Source organism: Temnothorax longispinosus, chromosome 8, assembly GCF_030848805.1.
Source record: "Temnothorax longispinosus isolate EJ_2023e chromosome 8, Tlon_JGU_v1, whole genome shotgun sequence".
NCBI lineage: Eukaryota > Metazoa > Arthropoda > Insecta > Hymenoptera > Formicidae > Temnothorax > Temnothorax longispinosus.
Window position 1 is genome coordinate 17,315,826 of NC_092365.1, and position 26,522 is coordinate 17,342,347.

The following is a 26,522-nucleotide window of genomic DNA, read 5'->3' on the forward strand; positions in this document are numbered from 1 at the left end:
TTTTCGTAACATATCGGACCACATACATCAGCGGAAAAGCTAAACTCTACGGATAGTATAATTATTGGTCGGTGTGTGAGAGAAGTCATACGTTTACGGGCGAATCGCCGTTAATGATTACGCGACGTTACATGCGTAAGTAACATTTAATTTGTTGGAAGTTGCTGAAGTTTATGCCCCGCAGCCCCCGAGTATTAATTACGTTGATAAAATACAGACACTTTTATTTCCTACGCAGTCGCGTAGTTCGCGCGAACGCGAATTACGAGCGCTATGTAATTACGGTAAACTGTATTCGAGTTGCACCAACTGAAACTTTTAATATAGTCGCGCCACAGGTGCATCGTTGCGCGCGTAAGATAAATCTTCCTTTTTCTCTCTCCGTATACGACGATATTTATCGATGATCGCTAAGGCTTTCACGGATCTCGCAATCTACGGATATATCACGTGATACGGAATTACCAGACGTTTTCGTTGAAAAAAGCAATCTCTTTAAAAATTGGCGTTCACCTGCAGTATCTTCCTCTTCATCATTAACTCTCTTATTCGCGCAAAGTAAATTAACTGGACGCATCTCACGGCAGTATAAAATTACTTTCTAAACTAAAATGATAAAAGATTGTACTGTCTTCATTTTTTGTCAAATGTGACATGTATTATGTAACAGAGTCTCTTTACGAAAGCAAAATCGATCCTCGTGGCTGCGGATTATCCTGGGTGCCACAATGTAGCGAACAATTTCAATCGCTCGGAATTTTGCCGATAAAATCGCTAGAAGTTATTATTATTATTATGCAAATGGCGCGTTATTACAGCGAGGGGGCGTCGATGCGCATATCGCCATTGCTTTATCAATGCTTTTGTATCATTTATATAATCGAACAACGTCGGAGAACAATGCGTACGTGCGGTCGAAGCCTCTTATTAATTACGGCCGTTCTTTGCGAGAATTCTTCTCTCAATTAACCGAGCGCGCATTAAAAGCAAGCACTTATCTTCCTTTTTCTCATCGAAAGGTAACCATACCAGAGAAATTGACGATGGTCGCGCGGTAGATCCTGTGATCTACGATTCAGGTGGATACACTCTGCGGTAGAGGCAATAGGTAGTTCATCGCCCCGCTGTCGTTATAACATTGTACCACAAATATAGGTACGTCTACGAGCTATCGATTTATCGGCAAACTCTCGATCAGGCTCTCCGTGCACGATTACGCAAGCGAAAGATTACCTTACATAGAAATTTAATATTACCGTTCGCGAGGTGTGTGGAGGGAACAGTGTTAATACGTTAATGCATTTCTAAACAAAAATTATTAATGCGCGCGTGATAAAATCAATTATACTTTCGTGAATATAGTATCTTTGCAAGTAATTATATAAGAAAGAACGATTACAGCCATTTTTAAGATGTAGATGACCTCGATTGATTTGAGAATTTCTGGGCGTCTTTTTGAATAGTCTTTTGTACAATTTATTTATATTTATCATGAAAGCAAACTGTATTTATTTTATTTTATTGTAATTTAATTTTGAGAATATTTTATATTTTTTATAATTAGCGAGACTAATGCGACCGTGAAGACTTTATTAGTCGTTAATAAACGTCGCTTTCTCCTTATCTTTTACATAATTCATACAACAGGAAATATCGATGTTTTAAACTTCGATATCGGGTGAAATTTTAATTCAAATCGATATTTAAAAAGAAACTTCAGTATTTCTGATTTTAATGGAGGTTCAAGAGCACGTCGTGTATAATTATCTTCATGGATTCTGAGAGAGAATGTAATCTCGCTTGCTAATTAATAAATTACTGTTATATATAACATATTTTCGATAGATTTATTAAACCGTTAGACGTTAAACACAATCTATTAAATCCCCGCAATTTTTTATTGCTTTAAAACAAAGATAAGAACAACTTTTGTATTTTCGTGAAATATAATCGTAAATTATTTTTATGATAATGGTTAGGAAGATATATTGCAAATCATGCTAAAGCCGAAAATTTTAAATTGAGTTTTATATCCTAGAAAATTTTCAAGAATGACACAAGTGTTAAAAGAACAGGTTATTTGAAGAATCTGATTAATATTATCATTACTTAAATATATATATTTTTATAATTTATATTGCTTATTAGGATTGTATTGTATTGCTATTGTATGTGAGCATATTATTTAAATTTAAAGAAAGGCTTGTGACTTGAATAACCTGACTGAAATAATGATGCTGAGTCATACATTTGGACACATGAATCATCTATCTTAAAACATGAGGTAAAAATTTTAAGTAGATGTAAATTTTGGAAACGCGATTCTCTGTAACGAGTAGCATGAGTCATGTTAGGATCGTGAGAAAAGACGCGTGTGACAACGTTTTGCCCTCGTCCGGCACGTTTTCAATCGATTCACGCGGATGATTAACGATTAATTAGTGAAGGAACCTTGCAGCAGTAAAGTTTAACATTTCTTATACAGAACGGCGTCTGGAAACTTAAAATTCTTCGGATAACGTTGCTTTCCCGCGGGATCGTTTGCCGATTTAATGCTACATCGCGTCCGCACGATGGATTGCAATTACAGCGGCGATGCGGCATGGTTTTTTTTACTCTTTAAACCAGCGGAATACAATAGATAATCGAATCAATTAATCATTAATTGATGTTCGTGTCACGGAGGGCGCGAATAAAATATTGCCTTTACGACATAGCCGCGACAAGTTAAACCCATTGCGGATTTACAGTTAACGTACGTAAATGCAAAGTGGACTTGGCAATTACCGTCAGTTTCCAACAATTGTGATTAGCGGCACTTAAATGTCAATTTACCATCTCCTTGTTATGCGCTTATTTAATATTTAGGGTAAACTCGGGTAAGATGGCCATACAGGAAAGATGGCCAACCTATGTTCTTTCAATCTATAGCTCGCCATGAAACATCGAATGAACATGGGTTGGCCATCTTTCCTGTATGGCCATCTTATCCGAGTTTACCCTATAAAATCTTTCCGTTAAAAAGATGATCCCAATCGGCTCTAGATATTTCGCACGTACGTATACTCAACGTTTGAAACACTATCGTCGAGGTATGCGATATAAAAATAGGCGCGATCGTAACATTTCGCAAGTTTCACCATTCAACAAACCGATTATTGAACAATCGAAAGTTTGCGTGCTAGGACTTGAATGCGTTTTGTGCACAAACACACTCGAAGTCGAACTCATTATACCGATTCATAACTAAGTCAACGCCATTCTCTTTCTGAATGCGATGTACTGTCACATCGAGTGTTATGGCGAGCATCGCTGTCCATTATACTCAACGCGATATAACGAAACTCTATTTGCATACGTGCGTATGTGGCACATATCCGGACGATACCAATGTCGAGCTTCATGATTTTTAATTCCATTTTCTACAAAATTTTTTCCAGTTTTTATCACATTACTGAATAATGAAACCGGCAAGATCAGTTAAAGAAAGCTTGAAGTGATATTGCGATTATTTTGCTTTTCTTGCATCCGATAATAGAATCGAATTATTATTAGATATGTATTAAAATATATTTTCTCAGATTTTAGTTTAAAATGCGATATGCTATTATTAAAATTGATAAATCAATTAGACTTTGATTTGTCTCTGATTTACTTGATGATGTATGTATCTTTCATATGCAAGACGGCAATAAAAACAACTTTGCATTACTTCATTCTTATTCTTGCAACAGAAGGGTCAATGAGCGAGTACACCCACACCTAGCCGCTTATCGGTTGCCAATGTGCGCGTAGGATATCGATCGCGATTATAGATCGTGGAAAAGGCATAATCGACCTGACGTTTATAAGGTTCTATTGCTTGCCCGGTAATCGAAGTTACGAATCGGCCGATCGAAAGGTCGTGCGTGCGCGCTAATAGTGGGACACGATAAAAACGCTGATATACCGTCCGGCGTGCCGGACGTTCGAAAGGCTTGCGCGTGTGGTACAACGATAAAAAGCACCGATATACCCGGCAACGTTTGAAAGGCCTTTGGGTAACGCGTGGTGTCTGGTGTGCTCTCTCTCTCTCTCTCTCTCTCTCTTTCTCTTTCGCGCGCGGAGCACGCACACGCGTCTTGCGCCTCTCGCGAGAAACCGCGGATCATTACGCGCGGTCGTAACGCGGCAGCGCGGAGGCTCCGTGACATTTGTACGGGAAAACGCACGTGCGCATCGCGACGGACGCGACGGTTCATCATAAATAAACTTGCCACTCGGTGCAAACGCAATTCGTCGGCGCATGTCGCTTAAATTGTCGACTTATCGCTTACTATGTTATCGCTTACCTCCGCTTCGCCTTGCTCACCCGCGAGCTCGTTGAACATCGCATTCGTCTCCCGAGCGAACATTATCCGCGTAAGATCTAACTGAGATAAGATTCTATTTCGTATTCAGAGGCCATATTTTTTCTTCGTGAAAAGTAAGATATAAGTATCTTGTCTCATCAGTTACAATAAGGAGGAAGAAGACAAAATTATTTTCGCAGTCTCCAACCTCCCTGATACATGACTTTCACAAAATTATATATCTGTAGAAATGTAAAGAGCGACTGAGATACGAATTGATGGAGAATATATATGTGCTTCCTTTATATTTTTAAATACGACGCTGAAATTCGATCTCTTTTTGACACGGTTTCTGCGTGCGTTTAAACGCTCTATGTTTTATCCACCGTAGCACATATCAAAGCGAACGCGGAACAACCGCGAGTTAAGTTCGTCCAGACGCTGTACGTGCGCGTGTAACGCTTTAAGCCCCGTGTCACGTATTCCGGTTGAGAGACAGATTATAATATCAAAGGTATAATAAACCGCGATTGGACAGTCGGTATCATGCGAAAGTCAACAACGATGAGAGAATGACAAGCGCAGGTGGAACAAATAATTTTAATGTCTGTGAAGTTGGCCCCCCTTATAGTAATTGTCAATCTTGCAACAATAGATTAATCAAATTTAAGACAATTAACTAAAGTGATGGGAGAAAAGCGCATTAATCCGTTTTTTTTTCAAGGATTAATTCCATGTATCTATTTTGTCTCACGAATGCTTCGAGAATGCTTGAAGACAAATTCTAATTTCAATTGAATTGTTAATTTATGATTTCAATTAAATTTTTGTAATATATTTACAAAATATATGTTTTGTAACTGTCACTTGCGAGATATTTTTATCCACAGTTCCTGACCCTCGATATTCCCTATCTGATTCCAGAATCGATGACTGCTATTGAAATTAAAATATCCAAGAATACCCGCCGTCTCTGAGACAGAGGAGCATCCGATACTCCGATAATATCGAAGCGTCCCACCGTAAGAACGAACCGCATCCGTGTATCGCGTTACGCATTGGATCAAAATATCAAAGCTAAGTCCGGCGTATATGAGAGAAATACGGGGCTAATTGCGCGCGAATGCACAAGGGCAGCAACGGCCTCGTGATGCAACGAGGGTTCAACGTCGATGCGAGCGCAAGGAGGTAGAAACGTGTATGGGGTAGACAGGAGGAAAAAAGCGAGAGAGAAACGAAGGAGAGTGACGAGCTAGAGGGAATCGATCGGTCATTACCATAATTTGTATATGAGTACCACCTGGAACGGTGGCAGTATACCCGATGGTCAATGCTCACAAACCTTCTCGGAACTCTTTTTTCTCTTTTGATCTCTGCCCCTAACTGCTCGCTGTCCCTCTTCTTTGAAGCGCGCAAGCTGCTTGCGCGCGCTAGAGGATCGTCTTCGTGCATCCCATTAGGAGTCTCGACAAAAAGAAAAATGCAAAAGTGCCGCCAATTGCGCGACGGCGCGCGCGGCGGATCGTTCGCGGTCGTGCGCAAAACTAGCAGATTTCCGTCACTCCATCAACCGTGATAAATCGAAGCCATTTTCACGAGTGATAAATTAAGTGCTAAGCACGACTAAATATTAATCGTCCCGATAATTATTCCAGTATCGGATTATTGCCTCAGGCAACAATCGCGATCATCCTGGATTACACGGGAGCCGCCTAACATTCTGCATGCAAGCGCGTCGAAAAGCGCTGCACGCTCGTAACAGTTTATTACCGCTAATAACCGGTGTTTTACAACGTTTTCAGGAAAGAAACGCGGGCGAAGTAAGTGATACTTTTAACCGGATTTACCGCGTGCTTACGGATACATAAAATATGAAAGAATTGTGATTCAGGTGCGCAGGCTCGTAGAGTAGCCGCGCGCGCGCGCGCTAATAATGTGCGGCCCATTAAAATACCCAGCTTCATTGCATTTAAGATGATGTTCAAATTACTATGATACCGGCCGTTACGTTTATGCCTTTCAGCAGCGCGCGGCAGACCGTTATTATTAAGACATCGGTAAGGTCCGATAAAACCGAAGCAATTTTCACTCCGGCCGGGAGAGTTTAAGCGTGACCGAGAAGTCGTAGCTCTTCAAAACAGCTAGAACTTACTTAAATTGTCGTCGTGGCCTTCAAGACAAACACTCGTTCCGTATATAATTCGCCGTGTATCGGTCACCCGCCATAAATCCAAAATCCGAGAAAGATCAAGGCCTCCCTTATCTCAAGCGAGAGAGCGTTCTGCGATTTTTACGACCGACCGCGAACTTCGTCCTTTTCTTTTTCCATATCTCGTCGTTATATCTCGAGAACGGTCCAGCACCCAAAGGAATGCGCGAATTAAGGATATTCGAATTAGAGAGACTTGCCTTTATTTTTATTAAAATTAACATGAAAAATTTTTTTGATCGCAAAAAATTAAGTAGCTTGGAATTATGTATTAAGAAATAATTGAATAATAAATAAATTATGCAGATGAATTAATAATTTAAGAAATTTAAGTTCCTTATCTTTTGTTTATGAAATATAAGCTATGCAGCAAAGTCATTTCAGTATAAAATTAAAATCCCTTTGTTCAAGCGGCATTTTTTCTCTAAAATTTTTTTTCAACCAAAACTGAACACCCTAGAGAATTAGAGATCCTGAAGGACCGTATCAGTCGAAAGAGAGCATGTTACTTAAGAGTTAAACTCCTCGTCATTGCGTTCGTTACACCTGTGCACTCGTCCTCATTCAATGCCGAAATCGCGACGCCCGTCCCCCTTCGGCCCCCCTTTTTTCCAGCGCACTGCGGTGTAACGTCGGCTCTCACCGCGGTAAGCCGAGACCTCGCTGCGATCGTATATCAATGGCTATAGCCGCATACGTACGCTGTGCGAATAAATATAATTATAAGTAAGAGCAAGGCTGGACCACGCCCTGTCTCCGCTCTACTCTCTTTTTCTCTTCCCTTGCCTTCTCTCCGCGAGGCAAGGCACGCACTCCTCCTCGGCGTCGTTTCTTTGCTCTCTCTCTTTCTCTCTCTCTCTCTCTCTCTCTCTCCTCTCTTTCTCGCTCCTTCTATCGGGCACACGGTTAGGTTCTCCACACGATAGATAGGCTTAGGCTCAGGTTAGGTATACTTCCATTTCTCCATTGCGCCGCTGATACACGCGTCCGCGAGCACGCATACACGCGTGTCGCGTTGCGTGTACGCAGCGAGAGATATCTGGAGGCGGATCGAGCGAGTTCCTCGGAAGGACGTCGCGAGATCGATCGGGGATCGTCGACGATGACGGAGGAAGAGGAAGGGATAGGAGAGAAAGGCGGGAGATTTCTTAAAAATATACCGAATACGTGCGAATATCCGCGGTGTTAGCTCGACCGTTCTCTTTTGAAATTAATTGGTGTATAAATACAAAAATACATGGAAAATTTTAATATATTCCCACTCTTTCCTTCTCTAATACTTTGTGACAATTAAAAATGTCAAGAAGAGGATTAGAGATTGTTATTCCAAATTTCAGTTATATATAGAAGCGATTTCGGTAACCAATTAAAGGCGAAGCGAATAAATCAAAAGTCGATTTAAATATACGATGAATATCTAATTGCGGATGTTTCGAGAGTTTGGCAAGTTAGACTCACGTTTTCTCCGACTACATCATAACTCATGTAACGTATTCGACTCGCGTATGCATTAACAGTTCGTCTGACATCTTTGTTCCTGCACGCCTGTTCGTGATTGATAGCATTGTTTTTGATAGAGCGATCAGAAATTTCTATAGAACGCCGCGGAATAAGTTTGTGTTAGGGAAAACTTGGTATAATGACTTTCTAATACGTCACGGAGAGGTCGGGAGGCCTAGACAGAATATATTTTGAGATCAAATGTCACGAGCGAACATGCTTTTAACTCCGGTAAACTGTATCTTTCATCGAGAAGCGCTTTGCTTTTGTCTATGCTTTGCTACGCGATAGTTAGCATGTATACGTCTATTATCTAAATGAATAGCTGTCGTATGCACTTTATCGGACTTGCAACATTATGATGCAATTTGAACGGCTTGACCCCGGGTTGTGACTTTCTAATGTGCGAACTATGTTGCGTTAGGAATAGATTGATTCATTCAATTGAACCTTTCTCTGTCCTGAATCTTCCTTTTCTCGTGTCAAGATGTTCCGCATGCCGCGGAAGCAGAAAATAAAAGAAACATATTATAAAATAATCAATATAATGCCAATTTAAAATAATTATTATAATGCTAGGTATCAATATCACCTCATCACGTTTTAAACATTTATATATGTTAAACAGATTTATTTCCAAAGAAATTATTGGTCAAGTATGTCAAAAGATGTACTTTCGTCTCTTAGTGCATATATAAGAAGAGATTATTGGCGGTCATAAAATCGTACAACATGTAGACCTGATAACCATATAAATTGTTTAATTGATAAAAGTTTGTTATAAGTACGATATTCTCATAGTCGATAGGACAAAAATGCAAGGCTATCGTCCCACGGGGGGTCGTCGTATCCATTTCGTTCAGTATATATTTTTTAAAGCAATCTGAGATTGCCGTTATTTAATAAACCATGTAGACCTTAGATGCAATCACGTTTTACGGGGGGCGATTAGTACACAAAGAGGGGCAATTAGCGAACCCATTCTCGCGCATTAAGATAAAAGCGCCCGGGGATGTTGCTGGATCCCCGAAATAAATTGCTTTATAAACGAAGGGCGAGAGCGTATCTCGCGTTCACGGAGAGAGATCGCGTTCCTTCCACGTTCGCAGACATTTGCGTTCGCGTATGCGCATCCTCGTTGACAAAGAGGTCCTACCGGCGATATGCTTCGCTGAAATGACCGAACGTAAGCACTCCGACCGACACTAAAGATAAAACTCGTTGCCGATGCACCGCAACTTATCGTGACATAATTGCCGGTGTGCGTTTTATTGTCGTCGATACGGTCGCGCGATTTTCAAGCTAATCCGCGGCGCAGACGCTACGGAATTTATTAAATTACGTTTAAGCGTCACGGCGCGTCAGTTTCGTTTATGAAAATCTAAGATCTCCGATTATCTTTGAAAGTATTGAGAGGAAGAAACGGCGCGCAGAGAGAGCGAGACACGTGGAATCCTCTGTAAAAGGTAGGCATTCTCGTTAGCGGGCGAACTCTTGCGCCTATATATACTTACGGTTATGCGGGTTCGGGAAATAATGCGACACACGCATAGATAATACTTATCGCGAGGTAATTGCAAAGCCAACTCGCCGCTGAAGCGCGATCGTTAAGATATTGCGACAAAGTTTTTACTCCAAAGCTGCTTTCGTCGTTTTAAAGAGTTTCGTGTTGCTTCATCGTTTAATTCAAATACAAACAGAAACGCGCGACAAACTGTTTCTCTTCACAATCTTGATTTTTAAGATGATTCTTGAGATTCGCGTGAGAACTTTATCGCATCGAAGCAGAAATTACGTAGCTCTTTGAATACATTTACATTATAAGTGAACGTGAGAGTTAATCGATTTGGAGATCGAGTGGCCACTTACGAAATTTACATCAAAATTTCTAAGAATAGTTAATCATATGCGGTGATATAGGCACAACTTTGTGAAGATTTATTTATAATAAACAAAATTTATTTGGGCACGAATTCTGATTACCGAACGTGAGAAATTGTGGAACTCTTACGGAATAGAGACAGAAATAGATATTCTGTCCGTTACGCGATGGACCTGCGTTCAGCGTGTTCGTGTTGACACACGGTTAATAAGCATTTGTACACGAAGATTCTACGGAGTAATTAAGCTCTGGAAGACCGTCGGGAGATCGAAGTATCGATTAGACGCGTGCGATATAGCGAGACGAGTATCCCGAGCCGTTTTAAGAAGCGAGCCCTGACACGACCGCGTGTTATCGCATCGTAATCGCGAAGCCGTTTTAGCGCCGGTGATAGAGCGTGCGATCGTTAGACTAATCCGACGAGTTCAGTGGCGATCGGTAAGACGAGATCCGACAAACGTCATTGCGCGCCGATCGCGACAACTTGATCGTGTAGCAACTCGGCTCGAGTGCGCGAGATAAGAAAGAGATCGGCCGGCGAGAGAGAGAGAGAGATTCACGATTTCACGATTAATTCCGAGTCTCTGTTATCGGGCTGTTTATGGGGGAAACGTGGCAGCTGAGTTATGGATCGTAAAGCGGAGATCCATGGCAGCCGTTAAACACGCACTTGAATTCGTAATCTTTCGTGACTCGCGATCGTTACCGAACATGGCGTTAGACCGATCTGAACGTTCTTGTTTTGCGAATGTTAACCGGAATCTCATTTCATTTGAGATAATCTATAAATAAATGTATACGTTTAATATAATAGTTTATCGATTATCAAGGACGATTTACGCAACTGACGAAACCCTTAGAGTCCGTATACAAAATTGAGATGACAATTAAAGCGACGTTTCTAATTGTTTAATAAAGATTGAGTGTCCATGTAATGTAAAATATGTAGAATAATGTGGATTTATAAGTGTAACAGGGGAATTTAAAATAACGAACGTAAAAACAACTTATGCAAGTTCCTATCAGTTTAGCGAAACTATTGACTTTAAATATAAACACATCGTTCAAGGTTTAATCGATTGAGCATTTCGATTTCAGCTTCGAGATCGAAGTAGGATTTGAGCCTCGCATGTTGTTTATAGCGCATAATATACGATAATTGTCCAAGATAAAATCATCAATATATAATTACATACTATTACGTTCTCGTTATACGTACGTGCATCTTTCAAATTATCAACCGTCTCTACCTAACTCTTTGCATCCTGCTTGCAATTATACTTCCGTTCACTTATAATTACGAATCTGTTCAAATCTGTTTTCTAAGCCATCATGTACTTCAGATTGCATGAGACATTTAAATGGAAAATAACTACAATCATCGAGAGACGAGTTTTAAAAATCGTAATTAAAAAAAAAGGAAAAAGTTGACTTATGACGTAGAGAAAATATGATATTATCTTTAGCGTTCATCAATGACTGCTTTTATGCTATTTATTCACATCTTCAACAAAGAGACAGCTATATATAACAGTCAAAGAAAGTATACCAATTGTAATTTTTGTCCTTTGTGGTATTCCTATAACATCGTTATATTTGAGCGGTTACAAAATTAGAGGATACTTTTGATGGTAGAAAATCATGGTATTAACTTATTTTTGTTGCAAACACGTAGCACGTCACCATCCAGCATTTCGCGTGAACACGACTTCCCAAAAAGAAGAAGCTCAACAGTCAGTAGAAACTTACAGGAGATTTATGAAAAGTAGCGTGGGTAAAAAAATGCGGAGTCGCTCAAATGTGCAAATCGCATAATTATGCGTGATGTTGTTATCACGCAGTTGCGGGCTAACGAGCGTACGCCCATCCGGAAGGTGGGGGCGATAAAAACCACCCCTTCCCACACTCTCTTCCACTCGCCGGCATGCAAAGTTGCAATCGTCGCGCGCGAGTGCAACCGTCGTAAATCAAAGGCATTCCTCTTCGTGTGACGCGAGAAAAACAGCTGCTCGCGCGCTCGCGAGGACGACGGCGACGGCGACGGCGATGTCTCCGAGGGCGTGAGCCGATATGCACGCGCACGCACGTTATATATACGCGTGTGTGCACGCCGCTCCGAGCTAACAATGCGCGAGATAGCACAAGGCTCGCTAATTCCGGCCGATTGTGCTCTCTTCGTGGCTGTCGTTCAAGCGACGGCTAAAAAAGCAACCTGACCGTAGATCCGACCGTGGACATCAGCTGCCTCTCTCTTTCTACCACCCCGACCTGCCTTGCCTGCCTACTTCGCTAGCGTTGAATTCTTCCTCATTGAGTGTGGCACTCATCGGCTGAGAATGAGACGAAAATGAAATGTGTCTGAAGGAACGCTTTTTTTGTATGTGTGACTGACGTAGAGAACCGACCTTAATTCTGTATATCACTACCGGCGGCAGCGCTCAGCCACCGTGAAAAGATAGCCCTCTCTCGCCGCGAGAGTTTCTATTGGAACCAGATTCGCATATGACGCAACTTGCACCGTCAAGTTATGCTATCTAAATTCTACGCCCTGATTAATGATCGTAATTCACTATTAATCCATGATAAAGGAGATGTCTCTCTCTCTCGATGGTAGATTATATTTACTCATTAAATCCTATCGACTATTTCCTTTAACCGTCGTTTCTCCGAGTTGATATTATTTGCAGATCGCCAGCATGCGCGTTTTTTAAAGAAAATACACGAGTGATATTTCACAGCTGTCTTCTTGTTCGAATAAACTATAAGTTTTATTATTATAATCATTACCTATCGTACCGTGCCTACATTACGTAATATTGTTATGTGAGACAAATTGCGTATTTGCTTTTAAAGCAATAATAATCCGCTTTCGCAAAATAAACGTGCAATTTTGCTCGATTTCTCGGACGGGAGAACGCCGTGTCGCTCTAACGATCTTTCGTGACAACCGGAGAACTTGGCGTTTGTTCAGTATCCGGGAAGCAATCCGCGGATAGATCCCATAAAGAATTCCACGGAGCAGGAGTGTAGAGAAACACACCCATGAACCCGCCCGGATACGAGCGTGCGCCGGTATACCACGTGCAGCACACGGGAGCACCCATGCGCGAATAATCCGTGAGCGACACACGCAAATTGCGCACGCATATAAGCCCACACGGAGCTTTCTCCGGTCTGACGGCAGTCAACGTGGAGAACCAGCTGAGAGTTGGGTATCCGATGTCCGCTGAATCCTCTTTTCTCCTGTCGGGAGCTTCGAGATATAGGGATTGAAACCGTGTATAATTTCGGTAGATCCAATTCTCGACGTTACAGATATACGAAGAATTGTGTTTTTTACTCGCTCTCATTATTCAAATGTGAAAATTTTCTGTACAGAAATTTAGGTCAAATATTCATCCGGTTTAATGTTAACACAAAACGAAAGTTATTCTTAGAATAGTTTTTGGTCGCGAAAAAAAGATGAAAGTTTCTGATTTACAAGTTATGAGAAACTATCATTAATATTAATTAGTCTGTAAGAATTTAAACTCTGAAGAAATATGGATATCTGAAACATTATCTAGCGATTAAAATAACTGCTTCGGTTATTTGTTCGCAATGTTGAAAGAGAGAAAAAAATTAAAAATATGCATAAGTAAATATCATTCAAAAATGATGATACTTTATTCTGATCTTTGCCAAAACGATTAACTGTTTCAATGCCTGCAATTCGAGATACGATTTGAGAAAAACAGATCTTCGTCTCGCGCGATACGAGCACGCTCACATATACGAGTATCCACACATATGTACGAATCAGCTATTCACAAAGGCCGTTGGAGTATGCGAGACCAGGTCATAGACCGAGCGCGTCAGCGAGAGAGGTCTGGTTACACTCGTGGATCAATACGCGGAGAAAAGAGAGAAAAATGTAAAGATGACTGAGCAAAGGAACGACGGATGACGGGAAAACGCATACGTTTGTTCTCCGAGTGCTGCGGAGTCGCGTGTAAACACACGCGCGCGCGCGTGCACGTGTCACCGCGCGTCTCCTACTCGCGGCCGATTCTCTCCGTCCGACCTGTGCCGTCCGTTTCTCCTCGCTCGCTCGCTCGCTCACTCGTCCGCGTCTCTCCTTCGCTCTTGCTCCTTCCCGCTCCTAGGTACTACGGTTGGACGCCGAAGTGCTCGGCGTTCGAGACTGCCTCTCGCGACCCGCGGTAAGCAAAGCAAACGACCTTCCGTGGAATCTGGACAACCTGTCTGCCCGCCTGCAGCCGCCGAGACCAGGCCTGCACTTGTTCTGCACACGAGTCTGTTTCTCTCGCTCTCTCTCTCATTTCTCGTTTGCCCGTCTTTCTCCATCGCTCCGCCATCCGTCTCGTTTCTTCGAGGCGCTAACCGCGTCGAGGGTGTTTTAACGCGACCCTTAGGCGATCATTAACCTTACGAAGACCGGGTTAAGATAATCATTATATGCGCCGAGTCGCGCCGCTGCCGCTTCGCCGATTTTCGAGCGATATCTCAGATATCCATGAATGAAACTGTACCCTATCTCGTGCTGTTATCCTTAGTCTCGTGCCATAAACCAGTTATCACCGGCACGACTTCGATGCTTTTACTTTCATCTGATCTGTATGTCTTTAATTCTTCTGATTTTTTCGGAAAAATATTTGCGCTGATTTAGATTGTCACATTTAGAAGAATTGATGGGAATAACAAGGCTAAGAAAACTAATTGATATTACAGATATATGATAATTGAGTAAAATAAATTTGAATTTAACAACGCGTATTTGTATTTATGTCAGATATTTTTAATTACAATGTAAGTTGTATTTTTTTGTACTTTGCATAATCAGTGATGGCTATTTTTTAACTGTCATATATTGTATCTCTTGTGACATTTGATCAGATTCTTAACGGTATGAAAGGTAAAAAATAGAAAAAATTGAATTTGTGTTTGCGTCAGAGACGTGGGGTTTGTCCCGAAAAAAAAATTCACGACCTGCGATTAACGTGACTTGCCGAAATTTAAGACCGAAATCTCAGACAGCCGTGGCGGCGCATCACGTTTATTTTAGGGCCACTGTTGAATCACCTGCGCATTTCCGAATTCGAATGACAAACGTTTATTGCCGCCTCGAGCAAAAACGCTCTTCGGGATCTGACTTTTTCTCTCCTCTCCATTTCGTTTTGTCCATCACGCGCACGTTTGTTTTCGTCGTCTCCACGCGGCATTCGCGCACACACTCGAAATTCTCATTGTATTTACGAATTGACGCATCACTTTACAAGATATCTTTACGATTAATGTGCGTGCAGAAACACGAAAAATATTTTAGTAGCCTCAGGAAAAGATTGCATTTTCATTACGAATAGATTCCATCTTGCTGAATAGCGCATCGGAATTCATTGACATAAATCTGCGATAATCTTATCGAATCTCTTAGGTAAATAATCCCTCATTTACATTCCTCTAGCGCGATATCGCTTAACTTAAATCGATTATCTGTCCGTATCTTCCCAGTTGACATTTTTCTCGTCTCCATTTCCGCCTCTGATCGCTATAATCGTAAGTACTGATTGAACGAGATGCCGGAGCAAGTTTTCCTTAATCGCAGGGTTTTCCCCCTTTATGAGAAATGCGACCGGTGCATTTGAATATCGAGCAGGGCGCCGAGAGTGCGCCGGTCGAATCGCGCCGGCTCGCTCGCAAATGCGATTTTATTAATTACGACCGTCGGTTATGAAATACACGCGGTCGCGCCAATTTCTCGTTCATTCATTAACCACCTCTATAATTGCGCCGGTAAGTGCATGGCGGCTGTAAAGTATTCCACAGGCGACGCGCCACGACGAACACCGATAATTATCGTGGCCGATGGATATCGATCGCCGGGACACCGATGATATATCGCGGCGTGTGAAACGGCTGCCGCGAAAATTGTGGTAAATCGAGGGTAACGCGTTTCGATTCGTTAACAAGCTTATCTCGAATCGATCGATTATCGGCTGGCGCTCTCATTAACAAACCCACGATAAACGCGTCTCTTTTCTTTCTCCCTTTTACCGTTTAAGTCGTCGTAGGTGATTTTTCCTTCGCTCATTCCCTTCGATTATCTCGACTTTCGAGGAGTCGTTCAAGGGTCGCTCGCGAATTCCTTCGTTTGAGCGACAACTGTCGATGAAATGGTAACGATCGTTATGTTTATGGAGTATCCCACCGGGATAGGTGTTATTAAGTTCACGACCGCGAACCGATTGGCAGATTAACGTCCGACATCTATTGATTTATATTAGCACGTAGGATTATTAATCAAACTTGAAGCCCGGAGTGTGTCTATGGCTTCTACGATTTGTAACTGTGCGTCAGATTTTGACAAGTACTACGATCGCCATTCAGCGAAATGCGCTTAAGACATCAATGGAAGTAAATTACTGCGAGGTTCGATATATCAATCGTGTAAATATTTTCGCGTATCAATAATTGCGTTGCATATAAGCTCGCCACGACAATCGGGACACTTTAGGCAACGAGAGAGTCGTTGATATAACTGCAGATAACATCACGCGCAGAGCGTGGTGTAATAAATCGTAATAACAGCTGTTATTAAATCATTAATATTAATGATGGGAAAAAATATAGAACCAAGCATGGAAGGATAGTAATGCCGCCGATCATTGCGGACGTCCAGCGATCGGGAAAGCCGTTATTAAATTTTTGCCTTTGGGCCGCGTGCGCTCCGCGAACACGCTGATGATTTCACCTCAACTGACGTTTTTCTGAACTTTTTGCCTCGAGAACACGAGAGGGAATAATAATGCAATATACATATTCAAGTATTAGTACGCAATAATATTATTATGATAATTAATTTTTTGTATTAACACATTTTTCGTATTAGGTTTATATGACATGTGGTCGTTGCAAACGGTCACGATCAATTGATGACAATGAAGAGTGACTAAAGAGTGGCATTGTTCGCCTATAAGATTAACAATCGTGGGTAATTATATTTAGAGGTTAGGAGAAATCTTAAGATTTGAATATGAGAAACGTTATCCGACTTAAAGTGACATTTTTGATTTCAGAGAGTTTTTCACATTCTAAATACCTTTCTAATTACAATAAAAACAATTATGCTTTAAATTGCACTATATTTTTTGTGGAGTATCAAAGTTAGATTATTAGATCTACGGTTCACTGAACTTCTGTCTGAGCGAGCAGATCTAATGGCGAGCGTAATAACATGCGGTATAATAATATACGATCGATGGCAGCGTAGGAGAGGGGAAAAAAAAAGAGACGCGGAGCGTAATCTCAAATCGAGCGAGACCGCGATACTGCCGTTTATCGGGCAAGTCGCAATCAGCGCGGGCAAGACACCCGTGTTACGCTCGGAATAACGCGGCACGGCAACGAGAGCAAAGCGAAACGCGAATCCAGACAGATGGATAGGGAATGCGCCGGTTTTCCGCGCCGATCGAAGGGGGGAATTCGCTCCGCGCGCCGAGAGAGTTCGTTGCCGTGAAATCACTTATTGGACGTCCGTCCGGACTTAGAAGGCGGAGGCGCGTCCGCTACCTCCTTCGAGCGCCGGTACACGCGGCCGTGCCGCATCGCGTCGGGGGCCCCGTCGGAACCCACCAGGGACCCGACGCATTGCAACATTATTGCCAAGCGTGTACCGCGTTAAAGGGTGTTATTACGTGTATCTGACGACCGGACTCGCGGGACTCGCGGACTCTCCGCCGAGTGAGCTCGCAGTATATTTCCACGATCGCTTTTCGATCGCCCGTTCGACGGCGAGCAAAAAGTCATGCCGAGTCTCGATCGCGTTCCTAGATAGATAGCGCGAACCGACCGCAATTATCCCTTCCGCCGCGACGCGATCGCGGACCGCGAAATTGTACGAATTAATGCGCGCCCGACGACAAACGGCCTCTGTGACACTCCCTCTCGCTCGATTACGGCGTTTCCTCGATCTAATTCCAGCTGTCGATATCGCGCGCTGTAATTAATATAATACAATCAGTTAAGGCGGACGCGGGGCTCTTAAACCCGGGAGCTGCTTCTGTAACCTGATCGATTTGTAAAACTGATATATCGCGTCGATCAATGTTTTCTTTTCCTGTCGCGATGCAAAACATATCTGATTACGTGACTATTACATTAATATGGTGAAGAGATGTACGAGCAATTGAGCAGAAGCAGACACGTGCTAAGCGCCGAGATATTATAAAAAGTTATTAAAAATACCATCGAACATTGTATAATCAGAACGAAGTACGTGTGCGCAACAATTGATTATACGAATATGTTTATTGGCGGTCGCGAAGTGAAGGAAACCCGTCGATTATTACACCATATGCATCGATTATCTTAATACACTGCTCGCATAAAAATTATTGCCTCTCACAGATTGAAGAATGTAAATAATATGGGATGATTACTCGGCGATATATCGCGCGCCAAAGTGCTTACGCTCGAGCGTTTCTCCCCGCATTTTCATCACCACAATTATCGATATTTTTTTTTTTAATTTCCTTATGTCCGAGCGAAACGAAACGTAACGCGGTTGTTTCTCGACATTAGACACACGCGGTGTTTCGCGAGATAACGCGCGCAATTACGATCTCCGTCCGACCGACACGGCCGACAATACACTTTAATGACTAATAATTTCAGGCGATGCCGATAATTATGAAACCGCGCTCTCGCGCGGCTCGATTTCGCGATTATTTCCTCTCGCAATCTTTAGGCGTGTCGAGCCGTCGACGGGTGAAAGAGGGGCACACGCAAAATATCGAAATTCTCGCGGAATTTCCTAATTAACGATCTACCGATGAGACGCGTCGCTCGGACACGCTAATTGCTTACTTTCCTCTCGGTTGCTTATCTCGTCTCGGAGATATCGTCACGTTACAAGATAGTTGATATAGGCGTGATTGAATGAAAAAATCACGAGGAATTAGATCGGGAAAGGACAGATGGATTTTGTTAAGCCATAATATAGTCCTCGTCCTCCATCTTATATTAATCGTACGACAAACATTGCAAATTTTTTTAGCGCTTGGTCTTGCGGCATAAGCGTTATATTATTAATATTGCGATTTATTTTCTATGACGTATTAGAATCATGAATTTTAAAAAATTCTTATAACTCCTCAGAGTTTTTCTTAATCTCTCCCTAACGAATTCCTATTGATCGACACGATCGACAGAACATTCACGGCAACCGAGCGTTTTTATCGCCTTTGCTAGAAGAGGAATCTCGCGAACAGAAGGGACAGAGACGGAGAAGTGGATGTCTGTCGACAGGCAGCATCGTAATTCGATAAACGTACGAATCGGCGATTTTGCGCCGGTTTTCTGGATAGCCGCTCGCATAAAACGCCTAACGCTCCTCGATCACGTGGCATCATGGCGATCGCCCGAAGGAGGGAGAGCGTATTGGAGAACGAGCAGAATCATTGTTGGCGGGACCGAGACGGCGAGAGCGCGACAGAAACGGAGCGAGAAAGAGAGAAAAACAGCCGAGAGAAGCGCGAGAGGCAGAAGGGGAGAAAGAAAGAAAGAGAGAGAGAGAGAGAGCTGCCGCGCCAGAAAAGAGGGAACGAGAGGGGTAAGGAGGCGAGAAAGGGCAAGGAGAGAGGACGGGCAGGAGGACGAAGAAGGCACCAAGTACAGACGAAGGACGGCGGTGGGAATTAAAAGGGGAGACGGACGACGATGCGGAGGTCCGACGCTTTTCCCCGTAGAGGTCTGGACCGCGCCGCGCCGTTGTGGCGGCCATCTTGCCCTCCGACATCCTTCTTCCTGCCCTCCAGTTGCTCCTTCTTTCTCCTTATCTCCGTTCCGCGCGTCCGAGTGTGCGTGAGCGCGATAGCGTGGTGTGCGTGCACGTTCCTCGCGTCCTCCTATATCGGCCTACCTTATATCTTACTTCCTCACCTACTCGCGTTCCTCGCGCTCGCGCGCGCTTCGGTGAGCGGGAACGGTGAACGAGCTCGTCCGCTCGTTGCGCCGGATGACGCGGCGACGCGACGCGACGCGCCGCGCCGCGCGGCGCGACCACGCACAATGCTCGATCGGATTATCATGGCCGGACCTCTATGCCTAAGGCCGTGCCACAATGGGACGCAGAACGCACGTCACTCCGCTCCAGAATGCGCGGAGTTGAATGTGCCGCGTCCCCCCGCGGATCTCCGCGCGCGCAAACCTCTCCTCGCGTCTTACGATCTGTTACGCGACCCCGCGTTCATTGTAGAATAAGCTTTGTACGCTAAACTGCTGGCGTGCTATTTCTTGCAAACAGGCACTAAGGCAGACCGGCAATACGCTATTGTAGATTGTAATATAACGAAGGAATTCACAGACACGCCGAATCAGATTGTAATAAAACGTGCGTTTACTTTTATAAGTAAATACTTCGCATGCGTGGTATATATATTTAAAATCTGTCCACAAGACAAGATGGTTACGCAATGAGATATTTTTAGAAATTAGAAAATATTAAAATTCTGTCTTGGAGAAAAGTAGTACAAAGTTTCTGAGAGATATAATATTATTACAAAATTAGCAATAACTTTTAGATCTTGCACGTTCGTTCTAGCTTAGGGATATAATGCGTGTCAATTAATTTGCGGAAGTCTGTGGTCGGACGTCTCTGCAATCTGAATTATATTTTATGTTAATTGTACCAGGAAAAAGTATTTTTGCGACATATTATGGATATAAGGAGAATCTCTTATGAGAATGATGTCATTAGGTCTAAAAAGACATATCCGTTAGGATTAACGATATCAATGTCACAGATAAATTACACATCCATCATTTGCAAACGATATTACAAACGTTCCACAAATAGCAAAATTATCTTAATACCCGCTGTCATCATTCTGACGTTATATTCCGCAACGACGATTTAACATACTACATCAGAATTAAAGCACGCATGCATTTTAGCATACAAAAGACTATTCACTTGGCAAATGCCAAACAGATCGTTGTATACGCTCATTGTTGCGGGACAAGTTGAAAGCGATCGCCGGGCGTAAAGAAGCAATCGACAGCACTTAATTCCATTCATACCGGCATACGCTCACGTCCGTATTCAACCGGTTGCGAACGTGAATGAAGTAGCGCCGTGTGTCGTCAAACTAGCGTGGAAACAAATCGCGATCACGCGGCCGTGAAGACGCGAACGCGTCTTCTTAGCAGCCATCGGCTCGCAGCCGCTCTTCATTCGATTCCGCGGCTACTCCTTGTCTGTCATTCAACGTACCCGAGCGTCTTGGTAATTTACGAGAGCTCGATATGGAAATACACCGAGTTTATCGACATGCACACGTCTCGCGTGTGTAAACGTGTATTTGTATAGTATGCCGTATGTTGTGCTATCAGCAATAGGCTAGAGTGAACCATTTATTACTGGCATTGGATTACTTAACTCTTTTATAGAGGACGTCAATATTTCAATTTAGTTTATTGACGCCAATATTACTTATTTGGTATCAGTTTAAAGAAATAAAGACAACGAGATTTTTAAATGCCGAACAAGAGACAACTAATAAAATATTTTCTGCACTCATATTTGCAGTACTGATTTAAAAATCCTTAATATTCTATATAAATTTATTGTAATGTATGTATGTATGTATGACATTAAATATCGAAAGAGGAGTAGCCGAACCTCGATATTATCGTAGCGTCGCGAGCATCCCTAGCCGGCGGGCACGTATCGAACGGATTTTCTTGCGTGTACCTCATGCGTGCCGCCGCTTCATGCATGCGTGCACGCTCGCGTCCTTCTTATTTTGGCTTTTTGCACCGTGGCACCGCGCGCGATATAAGGATATGACCGACGGGGGACGACTAATTGGATTTTTTCCGCGGGCCGAATACGCGCGTTTAAAGGACCGCCAAGTTATAAAAACCGCTTCTCTCTTTCTCTCATTCTCTTATCGGAAGCCCTTTTACTCGGTTATGCTCCGAAACTGTCTCAAGAGAGGAATTTTAGAAATCGCGGGAGCGATTCACGTGCGAGAGCGGGTGCGCGATCTGGCGCAACGAGAGCGCCTGCCTATTCTCGCGTTCCGGCGATTTGCCGATCTGAATGTCGACCATTCAACCATGCGCGCGAAATAACAGACATTTGCTGGATGGGAGAGAGAAAAAGAAACCACAGAGGCGAAATAGCTCTGGCTGCACGTCCGACACGCGAAATCTATCGAGCGGAAGCGCGAAGGTTCGCGGGACGCGTCCGGAACTAATGGAGCACGACGAAGTTCTTGCTATTCTTGCTGCTGCGAATAAAAATTGGCTAGTCGATTTCGCGTTGATCACGCGATAAGAATCGCCCGCGAATAGCAACGGAGATAATCGGGAGGGTCTCGGTGTGTAATTTTATTAACGATTCCCATTAAATCGGATATTAAATCGATCGATTCTCGCGACAAACTGACAAACGACAAAAGAGTTGGTTTCATAAGCGTTCTCAATTTGCATTTGTATAAGCGCGGACGTAATCGACGCGAAGACTATCGTCGTCGACGTTGAGACACCGGGGGAAACGATCCTCGATTCAGTCCGCGGGAGCAAGAGCCGGGGAGATCGGCCGACCGATGGTTGATTTCACTTCTCGACGGAGTCATACGTAACGCTTACTAATACACTTAGTCCGTATGCAAATTTGCCGACCGCACAGAGAGAGAGAGAGAGAGAGACGGAAAAAATAGGAAGGCGGAGGAAAAAATAGAGATATCGTTCGCCGCGAGGAAATATGTTAACACAGGCGGCTGACACACGCGGCAGGTCTTGCATTAGCATGCACACGATTTACACTATTGCGCCGTATCATAATCATTCACAGGCGCAAACGAACGAATTTGTCTTTACGTCGATCGATTTCTATTTCTGAGTGATTTATATATATAGATATATACATGCATATCGCACGAACGAGACCGTATTCGAATCGTACTCTATTTATATCGATGTATTAGAATTGTGAAAAACCAAACGCATTACGAAATCGGCATGGAAATTTCTTATCTTGGATTTCAGCCGCAACTTTGCGTGGGTTAACGTGAGGTAGACACGGTGACTCAGTTTTTTTCCTGGTACTTATTGTCGAAGCAAATCACTCTCGTTAGTGAATATCTTAGTTCAATAGCTTTTTTTTCATCGATTGCTACATATAATTATGTATAACCACGTAGAATCGTGGAAACACAGTGTAAATTAGAGATATGAGACTCCACGAACAAAAGAAATGTCGTTTATTAAATGTAAATCATTTTCTGATGTTTTAATGTCTTACAAAGGTATCATCAATCCATCGATGAAAAACGCTGATTTACGATAGGCGATATTTATCACGTAGTCACATCAGGATATTTTTTTTTATGACAGTCTCTCTGCAGTCGCAAAGTGCTGCAAAAAAATCTGGGAAGAAATATCTCGTAGACAAGCGTCGATTAACCGATTTTATCGTAATAAAGGCAATGACGTAAAACCGATAGTGCGCGATAGTCGAATAAAGCGTTTTCATATACGTAGCGCTTATTTCATACATCGATAATTTTTTCCCGACGTTCTCTAGAAGAGCAACGTGAGAGGAACGACTGTGGAGTCGCTTCGTGGAACGGGATGCGGGACGTACAAGAAACGGACGAGGGACAAACGAAAGAGACGCGGGGCCCCCGACTTATACATTCTCGTTTCCACGAACGAGAGAGAGAAACGGTTTTTACGTCGGTGCACCGTCATTACGGCAATTTGGCGCGCATACGAAACGCTGGGCCTCCGGTAATCCCAAAAATTCGCGGGATACGGCGGCACTTTCACGAACGATGAGGGAGATTTCATTCCGAGTGTATACTTAAGTGGGAACCCACGCGATACAGTTTGCGAACGCGTCGTTATTTTGCATACGCACGCCAATTTGTTGACCGATTGATCCTTAATGCTAACAATATAATACGCACATATAACTGAGCCTCGTGTCATTCGGCTATTTCAATATGATATCTTTACTTCTCAAATATATATATTGCATATTATAGCTCTTGAGTTAATTAATATGATCGACAATCGACACCGCTATTACATTCATTAATATTATGCTGCGTTTTATTTCTTCTCGCACGACAGCCCTGCGTAAAGTTCTAATATTATGCATAGAATCACATTAACATTAATTGATAATCACTTGGCGTTAGCGCTGCGCGCTTAATGCAATTTACATAATATAACGTTTTCGCTCGCGATTCCCGTCGGCGAGTATCTCTCGCGCTTTTTGAGAAGCGCGTGTGGAAAACGGAGCTGAAAAAATTCCGGTGCCGTGCCACGCGGGCATTCTCGAAACCGATTCTCGCCGTGCCTGCAGGTATACGCGGATATATCGTGCCGTCCACGGCCGGCGTTAATAGGCCACTGGTAACTTACACCGGTACGCCGACCGGACGCGCGCTGTATATGGTGGGACACAAATTCCGAGAGAGAGAGAGGATGCCGGGTTATAAACGTAGAAACGCCCCGTAGGGAGATCTGTCAAATAAATAATCCACGAAAAGCGCATATGCGTGCATGTCCCGTGCGTGCGCGTGTGCGTGCGCGACGGTGTGACGTCATATCCTCGAAAACACTATTATTATACCTCAACCACCTCCGCCGGCGCATTAACATAGATTACGCCGCCGCGGCCCTCGAGCGGTGCACTGCGCGCTCGGTTCCTCGCCATTAGACGATCGCCATTGTGGTTACCGCGGCGACGGGGACTTGCACGTGGGACAGGATTATATTTGCCCGAGCGCGTCCCATTGACGGAAAACACGGTGATCAGCGACGTGTGAAGTCGTCACGCGAGAACATTATAATTTCCCGACGCGACCCGCGATATGGAAAAAACCGCATCGGTCTCCGGCGCCGGACGGAACCGCCTCGAGATAAGGGCACCGAGTGCCTTTCCGCGTGGGAGCAACGTCATAAATTTCCACGCGCGGGCAAATTACGGAATCACGAAAAATACTCGTGTTTGTAGGTCGTACCGTGATGTCTCTCGCGGACGTTATTAATATCCATTATTTTAGCATGGCGTAGAAACACGCCGGTCGCCGATAACATCGGTTAAACGCGGCGGTGATTCGAGGGAGAGACGGTGATCGATCGGCGCAGCGGACTTGTTTGTCGTGCGTTATTTGTAAAATGGCAGGAAAGTCGTCGTTGTCGTTGTGGTGTACGATCCGGTAACGATCGATTAGCTCGGGCGAGCGGGACCTATCTCGGTGTACTGTTTGGCTAATTGAAAAGACGGAATGCGTAGGAGTATATTAAGTCGTATCGCGTTGCGCAAATTGGGGTGGCAGGAAATGGACCATAAATTAGGTACGCATGAAATAACAGCATTTCTTCCTGCTGTCACTGATACAGTAATTCATATGTATACGATCTTATGTCAGCTCTGAGCTATAATTATCATAAAAGTATTTTATTCATCGTTCATTGACGTCGCGGCGATTTATTTCTAGATAGTCATGGTTTTTCATGCGTTTCGCGCGCACAACATGCAATTTGAGATTTCGATAAAACGCGATATTAACTATTGAGGAAATATACTCTTGCTTTTATATATCAGATTAAAATGTATCGCGAGTACATTTACTTATAAGTACGGGATGAGCGCGCGATTCGTCGGGATAAAACTCACAATCAGTCGGTCGATTTGAAACTTGTCGAAAGCGAAGATCTGTTCTCCTCGCGCTCCCTTTAAGCTACTTATTCCACGGCTTAAACTCGTTCACGGTTGCTCGCCCGACGGCGAAATCCGAGACAGGTTCTCAATTTAAGATGGATCAATCCGTCCTGACGGATAATCTTCTCTTGGAAGGAACTTGAATTAAAAGGACGAGCCAGCCGAGAGAGGAGAGACAGACATACCGTTTCCATTTTACACGCTGACAATTATAGGACGTACATATGGACCGCGATCATCGATTCACGCCCTGCTCCATTCATTTATGGCGAAATAATCACTTTATATAAGATTAAAATAAAGTCTCGACGAATATTTAATAATGTCAGACAAAGGAATTGGCCGCGAGCGACACGTGCCTTTTTTCAATATTTTATCTCTATCCATAACTCAACGCTGCGCGACACGCACATTTAAATATATTAATAAAGCTATTTGCACGTTCCCGGCATAGAGATGGCGGTGCATCGAACTCTCTCACGTATCGATAGATTTTTATACGGGTCCGATATAGTTGGCGAAGCGTTAGGCGCGATTATATTGAACTGTTGTACGGCGGATAAAATACATTGCGCTTTTCTCGAACATTTATACCGATAACATGCATCACCTGTCATACGTATTCATTCATATCACGCACCCACGCAAGTCAGCTTAACCGGTTCCCTTTGAATCGGTCTTTAGCTAAGGTGCTTAGGTAGGAAACATCAAAGTAACGTTCCTTCTCAAATGTTTGAAAATTAACACGAATTATTCCCGTGTTATATTCTCACTTTTCCAATATAATTCAAAAATAAGAGATATACATCTCTTCTATTTCACGCTCGTAAATTGTGTTTTACGGAAAAATATATTGTG

The 26,522-nt window shown here is 43.2% G+C and overlaps 2 protein-coding genes across 6 annotated transcripts in view; one reads left to right on the plus strand and one right to left on the minus strand.

The window, feature by feature from the left end:
* The window catches only part of Gwl (serine/threonine-protein kinase greatwall), a 182,254-nt gene that overhangs the window by 95,796 nt on the left and 59,936 nt on the right, over nt 1–26,522 (plus strand). The window contains exon 4 of one of the 4 annotated variants that reach the window (XR_011733424.1): nt 5,256–5,406. The exons of the other annotated variants lie outside the window; for them this stretch is intronic. The gene's annotated coding sequence lies outside the window, so the exon portion shown is untranslated. The remainder of the gene's footprint in view (nt 1–5,255; nt 5,407–26,522) is intronic. 4 annotated transcript variants of the gene reach the window in all.
* The window catches only part of Grh (grainy head), a 112,194-nt gene that overhangs the window by 70,508 nt on the left and 15,164 nt on the right, over nt 1–26,522 (minus strand). The gene's annotated exons all lie outside the window — the stretch shown is intronic.